The sequence below is a fragment of the Octopus sinensis genome, linkage group LG10, assembly GCF_006345805.1.
Source record: "Octopus sinensis linkage group LG10, ASM634580v1, whole genome shotgun sequence".
NCBI classification, from domain to species: domain Eukaryota; kingdom Metazoa; phylum Mollusca; class Cephalopoda; order Octopoda; family Octopodidae; genus Octopus; species Octopus sinensis.
Window position 1 is genome coordinate 2835034 of NC_043006.1, and position 13258 is coordinate 2848291.

General features: G+C 35.7%; 1 protein-coding gene across 5 annotated transcripts in view; it reads left to right on the plus strand.

Annotated features, from left to right (window-relative positions):
• The window catches only part of LOC115216435, a 469531-nt gene that overhangs the window by 278022 nt on the left and 178251 nt on the right, over positions 1–13258 (plus strand). For 3 of the 5 annotated variants that reach the window (XM_036506255.1, XM_036506256.1, XM_036506254.1), the window contains one exon: positions 9875–9948. The exons of the other annotated variants lie outside the window; for them this stretch is intronic. The gene's annotated coding sequence lies outside the window, so the exon portion shown is untranslated. The remainder of the gene's footprint in view (positions 1–9874; positions 9949–13258) is intronic. 5 annotated transcript variants of the gene reach the window in all.

The window sequence follows — 13258 nt, forward strand, 5'->3', positions numbered from 1 at the left end:
CAAGGCTTTGGCCAGCTTGAGGCTATAGTAGAAGACACTTGCCCAAGGTGCCATGCAGTGGGACTGAACCTGGAACCATGTGGTTCATAAGCAAGCTGCTTACCACACAGCCACTCCTACACCTACATAATTTACTAACTTTATCTTTTCTTTTTTTGTTTGGCTTAGTTGTTGATCTTAATCTTGTTAGAAGGTAAAATTCATCTGTCATTTAAAATGTTATCTAATTTCCTTGCGTACGATGACTATGTTTAACGTAATGAATATACTTGACTTGCCTGCATTACTTTTGGGCAACGTAGGTATGCACAATTACAGCATGCTTGTGTTAAGTTATTAAAAGGAGGCTTCCATTAACGTGACACTGTTTTTAATGCCTGGAGAACATCACACACGCATCAGTTGTTGGTGCTGTTTGTATAGGATTTTATTTAAGGAATTCTGTATTTGGAAACCGTTGATAATCCCGTTTGGGTTCATTCAGTTTTGTATTCCTTTACTGGTTTCATTGTTGTTGTTGTGCTTGTTGTTTAATCCCAATCAATCCTAATGGAATAAACCTATGGTTAAAAAGGCCTTCAAGTTGTGACCATCCCATGTTTTCTGATATCAGAGGCTTGTTGTATTGGTTAATATCTATCTATCTCTCTCTCTCTCTCTCTCTCTCTCTCTATATATATATATATATATATAATATATATATATATATATATATATATATATATATATATATATTCACCATTATTCAAGCCTTAGAGTTTGATTTGGGACATTGTTCAAGAAGAGTTTTGAAGCAATTTGTTTATGTCAGCAATACTGCTGAAATCACTAGCATTTTCCTCTTTCCCTCTGTTTACGCATCTCTCATTCACTATCACTCTCTCTAAATAATCCACTATGAGAGAGAGGGTGAGTGAGAGAGAGAGAGAGAGGCTGACAGAAGAAGAAGAAGAAAGCTTAGGTAGGCTGAAGAAAGGATGAAAACATTTTGCTTTGATGCAAAAGTATTTCTAAACCTTTCCTTTCCTGACAACTCTTTAGTTTATTTGTTTCTCGGTTTTCTTTTATCTTTCTTGATCTTTCTTGACATACAGAAGGATGTGGTTTGAGAGAGATTTGGCTGCTATTTCTCAAAATAAACCATTCCTGTGAGATGGCAATGATAAACCCTTGATTTAATAAACTAATAGTGTGGGAAGTTTATCTGTTAATGCCAAAAGTTTGTTAGGTATTTGGAGGTAGAGGTGAAGGGGATCCATCACCTTCTGAAATGTGCACAAATGGAGAGACAGCTGTGGGAGTAAGCTCCAAGAAAGTGCTTGTAGACAGCTGTAAAAGTTAGCTTCAGGGAACATGGAAAGGCTATTTAATAATCCGTGTGTGTGTTTATCAATGTATATCTTGTTTTTGCAAAATTGTATATCCCATACCTGTTTGTCATATGTGGAAAATGTAAAGAGTTGCCTTCGGGAACAGTATCTTGTAAAATACTGCCCCCAAAAGCCCTACCCATCTCATGCCAGCATGAAAAAGCAGTCCTAAAACCTTGATGTTGATGATATGTATGTAGTATGGGTGTGTGGTTGAAATTTTTTCACAGCCACATAGTTTCAAGTTCACTCCCACTGTGTGGCACCTTGGGCAAATGTTTTCTATAGTGCTGGGCCCATCAAAACCTTACAAGATGTAGCAGAAGAAAGTAGAGGACAGTCATATAGACAGGGTGGGATGGGTAAATTGTCGTTATTTCATTGTTTTAATTTTGCAGATGTGCACTGTTTGTTTTTCATTTTGTTGATTACATAGTATAGTGGGGTCAGTTGGGCACCATCTGTAAGAAAAATATAACCATGATGCAATTCACTCTACCAGAAATTTGGAAATGAAATGCTGTACTGCTTGGCATTCACACTGGAGGTACTTGCCCAGTGGGACTGAACTTGGAACCATGTGGTTAGTAAGCAAGCTTCTTGTCACATCTGTGCCTATGTAAAATCTTATACACACACATATATATATATAGTTTTTATAATTTTGCTTTTCTAATAGAAACCAGAAAAAATAAATATAGGGCCGCAGGTAGAAGTGCTCAAGTAAAACCGAGACAAAGAAAATATATTCAAAAAGATAAAATAAACAAACGTTTTTGGTGTTTGACCAACTAGGATGTTTGTTCATGATATCCTTTTGAATTTATATAAATATATATATATATATATATATATATATTTATATATATATATAAAGGGTTGTATGTTATGGCTGATCGGAGTGTGACCATTATCAGTTGTAGAGTGGTTGTGTGCCTCTGGTTAACAAGTTTCATGAGTCACCTATACATTGAAGAGCTTTATATAGGTGCAAAACTAATTGGTCACTCTCTCACCGACCATAATTTATGACTTTCTAAGTATTATTGTTTTAATGCTTTAGAATGTACTTCATTTTGGATTTATGGGTATGTATATGTATATATATATATATATATATATATAAATTCACATAAAAGTACTGGTGCTACATAAAAAGCACCCAGTACACTCTGTGGAGGTTGGCATTAGGATGGGCATCCAATCCTAGAAACCATTCCATAACAGACAATGGAGTCTGGTGTGGTGTTTGGCCTTATCAGCTCCGGTCAAACTGTCCAACCTCTGTCAGCATGGAAAACAGACGTTAGATGATGATGATGATGATGATGATATGTAGTCTATTATCTTTTATGTTTTATATACATTTGTGCTCTTATGCTTTTCTTTAACAAACGACCCTTTGTTCTGCATTTCAAGCCTTCAGGCTGTATATACTAAAAGATCCTGGTGAAATTGTTGTAATATTCCTGGAAATTTATTGTCATTCTCTGTTGTTTGGGAAAGAAAAGGCAAAGATTTACAGCTTTATTTGATTCAGTATTGTTGTTAATATTTGTTTTATATTTTCAGCTGAAATATGTTAAATGCATTATATCTAACAAATAGTTTTTTTCTCTCTCACAAGCCTTTTATGATTAATTTTCTCAGGTCTGTTACATGTGTGTGTGTGTGTGTGTGTGTGTGTTAAACAAAATTGTAAAAGCTTATTCATGAATTTGATTTTGAGGATTTTTGGTTTTGTCTTTTTCTTTTGTGAGTTGTGAAAAGCTGCATGCTAGGAAAAAGCAAAAAAAAAAAAAAAAAAGAATTGGGTGAGGTTTGAGTACAAATGTGTGTGTGTAAAATAAAAATAAAAAAAAATTTTTTAAAGTCCCTTAATAGCAAACTACTGAAATTATGCTCTAGAGGAATCAAATTTAAGATTAGTGTGGAAAGCAACTCCTACATTTGGCATTATTGCAAATGGAAAAAAAACAATTCTTTTGTTTTTGGTGTGCATAGAAATAGAGGAGATGGTAAATGAGCATTCATTAAGACAACTTTTAGGAGTGACAGAACCGTAGTTTTCATCAAAACATATTCAACAGAATGTAGGGTAGTGGAAGTCTTCTCTGCACTTCTCTGCTACTTTGTTAGTGAGACAAGGAAGATAAACTCTGAGGATGGTTATTCTGAGAGAAAGAAAAAAAAAAGCCCCAAGAAACTGTGATAATTGGTCAAAAGGCAGTTCCAACAGACTGGATTTCTGGCTGATTCCGGTGGCTGGGAATTGGTAATGAGTCATCTTAGGTCATCCGTGCCATTAGATCTGTCTTCTTCACAGGGAAGATAGTGAAACTGGGAGATGTGCATCTTTAACAAGACTTTCAAAAGTTCATGGTACAGCTGTTTTCTCTTGTGGATTATGGTTCCTGGATTTCAAGGGTAGGTTCAGGGTGTCATGTCTGTGGACATTGGGTTGTCTCCCTTGGCTTCGTTTGGCTGATTTAATCATTGTTCAGCTATGTTTGTCTCTTCTTGTTACAAACAGTTTTAATTGAAGACCATTAAACTGTATTCCATTGAGCCACCTAATAAGGATGTTTTTTCTCTTTTATTTTTTTAGTGTTATATCAACATTTTTTGTTTCTTATTGTTGAGGGGAGAGGGATTATGGCTATTTGGAGACACTTGGAGCAATTGTTTTTACAGCTGGATGCCCTATCGGCTGGGAGCCATTCAACTGTGAACTTAAAAATTAAACAAGTTTACTTCTTGCTTCAGACCAACTAAGCTGTGCTGGTATAGAAAAATAATATAGAACTGTTTAAATAAACTAAAAGTAGTAAATACCATACTTATATTAAGAGAAGCCTTCCATCATAAACATTCTTTAGAACTAACCATTGATGCTTTTATGTACAGAATCTGAGATTAGGTCATGAGATGTTTTAGTAGTTTATTAATTTTCTTTGTAAAGTATTAACTGAAAACAAATTACTGCGAAGGTCAGTGGCAATTTGTCAATTTTCTAAGGTTTGTAACTGGTTGTGAATATATCAATGGGGGATCAAATTGAGCAAAACATTCCAGAGTTTTCATTCAAGATATATTTTTTAATGATGAATGTTGTGAGAATCATGTAATTTAGGGTTAATTTTTTATATTTCTCATTCTGGAATTTATTTATAGCAAATACTTTGTTAGATAAGTTGAGTGATGTAAGATTGCCTTGTTTGCTTTGATGGTTCTTTTTCTTAGAAAGACTTTGTTCCATCATGCATTCAAAGAAAATAAATGTCAAAACTGAAGTTAACGTGAGATGTTTAGTAATTTTTTTCTCTTCTTTCAGTGTTTTTTTTAAACAAATATACTTTATGTTGTGTTTTTTTCATGCATATTTTTAGTTAAGATGGCACATTGGATGAAAATTTTTGATTGGACAAAATATAGTCAGTTTTGTGAGTTTAATAGAGTATTAGCCAAAATATTTTTAATTGGAAGAAATATTCGTCAGTTTACTCAACATGAATCATACTTATGAAAATAATAAATACTACAACCCCAATTATCAACATTTTTTAATGAATCACTTAAAAACATTGATTTAGGCTTAAAATTGTTTTAGATAGGTTGGAATCTCAATTGGCTTAAAGAATACTTGTTAGAGCAGTGTATTTTTATTTCGCACTTTAATAGTTCTCTTTCCATATTAGCACCAACAAGGTCAGTAAATGTTTAATTCATGGTTAGACAGGTTGTTTGTGTCCGTTGTGCTTGCTTTGCTTTTGGTGCTATAAAGTATGTTTTCTTTGCTGAATCAGAGAATGTAACTTGAAATCACTAAGTAGGGTTAAATTTTAGTCAAGTGTAATTTAGTTGCTTTTAAAACCTCCCTTCTACTTTTAATTCTTTCTGCTCACTAAGATAATTAGAAGGAGAAAAAAAAAATAATGCAATTAGAATTCTTGACAGAGATAATTAAGTTGTGTGCATTGTTGTGGCCTTATATGGATAGTATGACAGTTATTACTACAAACATTATTAGTCTATATGGGAATTTTGAAATTTTAGCTATTTCTGTTTCAAAACCCTTAGAAAATTGTTCCATTGTCCTGAAGTCTTTCAATGTGAAGTATTGTGCTTTAAAATTGGATTTCAATGTCGTTTTGTGTTTTTTTAAACTTGAATCTTGAGGGTTACAGGATGTAAGTAATTAATAAGAGGATTACTGACTTTAAACCTGTCACTGCCATATGGGTGCAAACATAAAGTGGTAGAGATAAGAATAAAAGTAACAGATGTTTGTATATTTGTGTTGATGTTGTGATTCAGGAAGAATCATAGAACAATGACCTTTTCAAGACAAGTGCAATCAGCTTTCTTTCTTTATTTCTTTCTCTGTTCGTCATTGAACCATGAAAAGAACTACCACCATATTTATTTTACTAATTGAAAGCTCAGCAAGTATAAGACATTGGCCAGTTTTGTTGTTAAGTCATGCGAGGAATTATGATAGGTATAAGATTAAGGAAGTACCATAAACTGGAGGTACCCAGCATTGAGGCTAATTGAAATTCAACTCTTCTATGTTCCCCATATCAATAAAAACAGTCCCCTCACATGCTAAATGCCATAATAATATTTAGTGGTTTGCTCATTACATACAAAATTGAAATGTTTCCACCGAATATACCAGTAATATATACTGGCCAAATTGATAATGTACATCTGGTACAAAAATTGTTTCTTTCTCAAATGAAATCAAAAGTCTATCTTTTCACTTTTAGATTAGTTTTTATTGTAATGAATTTTTCTTCAATTATTTGACCCTAAAGAATATGATTAATTACTGTATTGCTCATAAATATTTTGATGTGAAATTAGAAAGACAACCTCAACCTTAGCAGAGTTTCTACCTCAAAATCATCATCTACTGAAACGCTGACCTCAAATTATCTCTTGTGTTACTCCTCTGTGCTTTCTAATAACTCTGCTTCTATAATAATGTTGATAATAATTTCTCATATTGAAATAAGATCATTGATTTAAAAGGCAAAGACACTGGTGATTCATACATCATTAATATTTATTTATTGACCTCAGAGGAAGGAATGACAAAGTTGACTAAAACAAGATTTGAGTTTGTTAGAGGGGGGGGGGGGCGATATTAATGACTTTTGTAGACCTTTGCAGACTGATGATAACAGTAGGGTTGATGTTCAGCTGAAATGTCTACAGGAAATAACGTGGGTAGAGAGCAAATTGTAGAGCAAAGCTATTTTAAGAAGAAGGATTGGAACAAGGTATTTATGGCAGGATCTGGAGATTGAAGCAGCAGGAGTAACAAGAGGGGGCAGCAAGTATGTGTTGGACCCGCCTGGGTGGAGGGGACGTGTGATTTAGCCTATTCAGAAGGGTGGCTGCTGTTGTAGTAAATGTCTTGTTTTGTTTCTTACAAATATAAGGATCAGAATATTAGCTGTGGTAGGTACAGCTATGGTAGGTTGTGTGATTGAGAATCGGGCTTTTAAACCATTTCAGATTCTGTCACATTGGGCATCACCTTTGGCTTGTCTCCTACCCTAGGCCTTTGTGAGTGAATTTGGTAGATGGAAACTGTATGAAGTCAACCGTGAATGTGTGTGCCTTGTATAAAAAGCACTGAGTCACAAGTAGGGAAGTTTTTCATTTTCTCTGTCAAATCATCCCCTAGCTCAGTGTTTTTGAAGATGTGTAAAAATAAGTGATTCCCTGAAAATTTACAAAAGTTAGTGACACGAAGAGCTTCCAGTTGCAAAGCAATGCAGCAATAATATATGTATTTCTCTAACTCATGCTAGCATAGAAAAACAGACGTAAGAACAAATGGGAAAATATTCTATTGCTGATTGTCTTTAGATGCTGATGTGGTAGACAAGTTTTTATTTGAATGAGTAAAGCAGTTCTCAATTGAACTGATTCTGGTAAATTATGGACAGTTATTTTCATCAACCTGGGAGGATTGGAAAGCAAAGTTAGAACTGTAAAGAATGTGAACATTCTAATGACACATGAAACCTATTTATGTAAAACATTTAGCTTTCTGTTCTATTGTCTCAGCTATCTCTTTCACTCTAAAATATTTTGTTACCTCGGTCTTTTAGGTGTGAAGACGAATGGGATTGTGTGATGTTGATACCTATCTCAAGAGAATTAGCAAAATAAATGAAGTGGGGACCATTGAGAATTGAAACTTGATTGTGGTATCGCTGCTGTAGAACAATCTAAGCTGTTTATTTATGTTTCATATGAAAAGGCCAATTATTTTCATCTGATATTAGGGTTATTGTAGCTTTGTTTTTCTTCCTTATTTCACCTAATCACATGCTGAAATAGGTTTCTAATTGTCAGTATAATAGCTTTTCAGAAGTGACTCTGTTCTCGGGAACTGAATCACACACAGAGAACATGTTACATCTTGCTCTGACCATCAGTTTCTCATCAGATCTTCTTTTGTTTTGTTTGTTGTTTCATATGGGAAACATATCTACCAGTTATGTCAACACACATGCACTCTCACTCATCTACACCAAGGGGAGGTCCACAATGTTTTTTCGAGGTGGAGCACACCAGTTACTTGATGTGTCTCAGTAGGCAGGATGTGCATATTCTTCAAATTGTTGTTTTCATTTTTGTTTATTGTATATTTTCTGTCTTCCCGCCCCCTCCCCCTCTTTTCTTTCATTACAACATACTGAACTGAAAACAGAGGTATCTTTCTGCTAATCTACTTTAAAAGCAGATCTGATGTGTTATTTTTATTGCTGTCTCTCGACTGGTATGAAGCATGGTGGCATGATAGACTAACAGCACATGCCTGTTTGAACTTCCTGCTAGCTTCCACTTCTCTCTCTTGTCTGGAGGCTGCAAGAATCTGCTTTTTAATTACCAATCACCAATTACTTGGCTGTATGCAATTTTCTATATTTTACTGATATGCGTTGTGCATTTGCATATGATACTTGTGTGTGTGTGTGTGTGTGAGTGTGTGTGTGTGTGTGTGAGTGTGTGTGTGTGTGTGAGTGTGTGTGTGTGTGTGAGTGTATGTGTGTGTGTGAGTGTGTGTGTGTGTGAGTGTGTGTGTGTGTGTGTGTGTGTGAGTGTATGTGTGTGGGTGTGGGTGTATGTGTGTGTGTGAGTGTGTGAGTGTGTGTGTGTGTGTGAGTGTATGTGTGTGTGTGAGTGTATGTGTGAGTGTGTGCGTGTGTGTGAGTGTGTGTGTGTGTTTACTTAGAGTGTTGCTGCCTTGTTGTAAAGCCACCTGATAACTGTTATTGTGCTTGTTCACATATAAAGCCAATGCGATGTTTATCTTGAGCATTCACAGACCAGACCACGTTTCAGGGCAACGTCTGCTAGTTTTTAGTATCAGGAACCGTCGTCATCATCATTTAACATCCATGTTCCCTGCTGGCACACGGGTTAGATGGTTTGACAAGGATTCCAATAAGTCAAGGAGACCAGTAGGTTCAACTCTCAGTTCAGCTGCAGGCAGCAGTTCTGTATCATTAAAAAGTTCACTCCACAACCATGTCAGTCCCATGTTTGGCCCTACACCATGACACTTTGAGTGAGTGCCTTCTGTTGTAGCCTTGGGTTGACCAATATCTTTGGAATTTGATGGATGGAAAGTGTGTGTGTGTGTGTGTGTGTGTGTGAGAGAGAGAGAGAGAGAGAGAGAGAGAGAGAGAGAGAGAGAGATCCTTCCTTGATTTATATCAGAATAGAATCTAGCTATCTTCAAGAAAAAAATAAATAAACAACACAGTGCTTTACCAATGTAGCTCCTTGCATTGAATTGGACACTCCCTATTTACTGTGAGAGTCAGATATGCAGTGAACCAGAGATTGGTTTGTTGGAAATCTGTATAGAACAATGCTTATTGCTCACTAATTGTGGTATAAAGTAAATAAATAAATATATAAACAAATAAACCGAGGGAGAGAGAGAGTTGGTTGCAAAACAAATAGTGTGCTTTTCCTGGGTTGTGAACACCATCCTGGGGAGGGGAAAACAAACAGAAACAACAATAGTGAAGATGGTGGTCATGATGGCAGGCGGTGGCGCGGTGGTGGTAATTTGTAATTCTCACTTTCTCCTCCCCTAAATTTATTCACAGCTCAGTGATTTCTACTACTTTGTCAGCCATGTTGTTGATATTCATTACAGAATAAATAGCCAATCTGCTGTCCTTGCAAGCAATCTAGGTCATGTAAACAATCAGTGTGCTGTAAATGGTTGCTGAAATTTATCAAGTGGATACTTTTCTTCAAACTTTTATGGTTTCTTACAAGAAAACATTGGTTTTAGTTTTGCTGCCTGATGCATTTTTCTCCATTACTTTTTTAGAAATTTTGTTCAAATGATTTCCAAGATGTACGATCCTTTCATTAAATTCTGTTTATATCTGTTTACTAATAAATACTAATATATACTTTTAATTCTCCAAACTTACATTTGTTTATTTTTTTTTATTCAGGTAAAGTTATCTTTTCAAGAATTCTGTTTTAATTTTGGATACAATAAGAACTGATGTCTCTTTATTATTTTCAAGTAAGTATGAATCAGATAAAAATATTAGTTATTTTTTGATAATTCCTGTTGTCATTTATGTTTATCATCACTGGGGAACTCTTAAAATTTATATCTATTTATTTCTAAAATTTCATCTATTTTTAACCTGACAAAACCATCACAGTCACTAACTTGGCCTCTCGCCTGAGCATTTTGCTGAATTCCATTTAGTGGATAATTTGTTGTGCACACAATAAGACATCACCTTCCTATTCTTTCTGCAACCTATGTTTATAATCACCATATATGTACATTGCTGTCGTCTATGGAAATTTTTTACTCTATGTTTGTATCTGATATTCTAGCCAAAATTCTTAAACAGTGTGCTCTTAAGATGGACTGTGATAATCAGCAAACTTTTAGTTTTTTTCCTCTCTTGGGTGTTTATTTTGACACTAGAGTACCTGAGCCGTCAGTAATGATGGAGATAATGTTAAAAAAAAGTTACTTGATGCAGATTGATAATTAGAGAATGAGGAAGTGAATTAAAAATGACCAAATAACAGGAAAATAAGAAAATTATATTCATCACTTTCAAAATACTATAGAAGCATGAAGAACAACATTTCTTGTGCAGACACGAAAAGGCACTAACACACCTTGGCCTTCTGACTTTTCAGTCTGTAATTTCAAAGTGTTCCTAACCCTAGCCCAGATCAAGTCATTTCAAAGCATAGACTATAGATACTGCAGTTGACCACATGCTAAAGTAGCACCAAAATTCCTCTCGACTTTTGTGATGCTGGGCGAATCATCTGAATTTATGAACATTCAAAACTTTATGAAACAATGAAGATAGCAGAATGAACTTCTGATAACAAAAAATAGAACAACTCCAGCAAGTCAATGGAAACCTTGTTTGAAAATTTAGAGAAAGAGATTTTTATTGGTCTTGGTGGAAAAAAATCAAATCAGACTTAAGTGTCAATGTTCTTATAGTATGGCAGCAACTTACCTCAAAAGAACTGTTCGGGCTTCGATAATAGTAAAGAAATCTCTTATCAGTGTTGCAATGCACTGCAAATCGCCAAAATTTATGAATATTAAGAGAATAGTTAAGAATTAAGAAAGCAGAATGAGCTTTCAACTACAAAAGACAAACAGAGAAACTGTTGCAGTAGAAAAGTTGAAAGACTTTTGGAGGATTTAGAAAATTTCAAACCATTTCATTGAGCAGTTTGAGAGAAATGGCAAAAATAAAATGGAATGGCACGAGTTTGTGTTGAATGATTTAGAAAGGAAACCTTATAAAGTGGAACAAATTCAATGGATTCAAGCACAAAAGATGTGTGTGTGTGTGTGTGTGTGTGTGTGTGTGTGTGCGTGTGTGTGTGTGTGTGTGTGTGTGTATTTTACTTGGGGCAAGTGAAATCGGAATCGAAATTGAACCAATCCTATGATTGGCACCCGGAAGTTGCCAGGGCCGCTGGACTGACTCCTGTGCAGGTGGCAAGTAAAGAAACACCATTTCAACCCTGTGCTTGAGAAGATCCATTGAGTCAAGTACACCAACATCAAAAATCAATGGAAATTGTAGTTGTGATCCCTATGCTGGTGGCATGTAAAAAGCACCATCCGAACGTGGCCGATGCCAGCGCCGCCTTGACTGGCTTCCGTGCCAGTGGCACGTAAAAACCACCATCTGAACATGGCCAATGACAGCGCCGCCTTGACTGGCTTCCATGCCGGTGGCACGTAAACAGCACCAATCCGATCGTGGCTGTTGCCAACCTCACCTGGTACGTAAAAAGCACCCACTACACTTATGGAGTGGTTGGTGTTAGGAAGGGCATCCAGCTGTAGAAACACTGCCAGATCAGACTGGGGCCTGGTGCAGCCTTCTGGTTTCCTAGATCTCGGTCGAACCATCCAATCCATGCTAGCATGGAGAACGGACATTAAACGAAGATGATGATGATGATGATATATATATATATTGGTACGGAAACCTTTAACAATGTGGCCTGTTTTAGCCTAAAGTGCTCCTCTTGAAACATATATGAGATAATGGAAATAATTGCAAATAATCATATTACTTTGAATCTTCCATTTCTCAGGGATCACCAGCATAGTTTCTATTGAGTTAGATCCCTTAGAAAATGCAATGGACTCTTCTCTTTTTTATTTTTTTTTTTGTAAACTTAGGTTTGATTAAAATTGTTTATCTTTGATGTCAATAAAAAAAAAAAACCTCGACTGTTTCTTGCATTAGAATCTGTTGGCAAACTCTCTTGTCTTTTGGCTCCACCCAACCCTAATAAGCTTGATCACAAGCTTCTATCAGATCCCTCCACCTCAGCATGTGTTGAAAAGACTGTCTTCAGCCTCAGGGCTGAAAATCTCATTAATTATTTTCCTTCTTGACACTAATGACCCATTCGCTGCCACCTCTAATCACATGAACACTTACATAGATGACACCCCACTTACACTTCTCTCTCCTTTTTGTAATCAGATATCTTCATGAAACATTAATTCCTCTTGGCAGATGTACGTATTCTCTAAGAACAGAGACCTTAAAAATAACCTGCAACTGTGATATTACAACTTTGTTACTCAATAGCACAAATCACAGACATCGTAGCTTTTAGGAAAACTTACCTACTGCACTATACACTCAACTGGTTTTGAAAAACATAGCACCCAATTAAAACAGTTTTAACCAGTGTAAGAATAAGGGCTCATTATTCATTTCATGACTCCTTAAGACACCTAAATACAATCTCCCCAAATTACCATGATTGGGGTTTCTTTTTCATGGTCAGGAAATACTTATGTCCTGATTGGTTACTGACAAGATATATTGTAGAAGTTCACCTTTTTCCTGGAGTGAATTTCTTACATCGTGGGTGAATCTCTTGTTTCATTCTCTTACATTCTCGACCATGTTTATGGAAAACACCATCTGTTTAATAGACAAACTATTATTCACCAACTCTCATCAGCCACTCCACCCATGCTCCTCTACTACTACCACAAATATCTCAGCTCCTTCAAATTTGTTGATTGTATGTAACAAGCAAAATAAACCAACTCCCTTCACTCCATGTTATCTCCCACCACATCATACCCCAGACTCAATATTCTACCTTTTCAGAAATACATCCATCTGGAACACCCCTGCCACCTTGTTCCAAACACTCGTAACTGAGCATTAAGCAGTATCCAAACTCTCTTTTACCCCAGTGTAGCAAAGCCTAGGAAATCTATAGATATTGCCTCAACTCATTAGAATAAATGGTGTTTAAAGTAAAAAAATCTCTTTTCCAGTATTTTGTAATGTGTTATT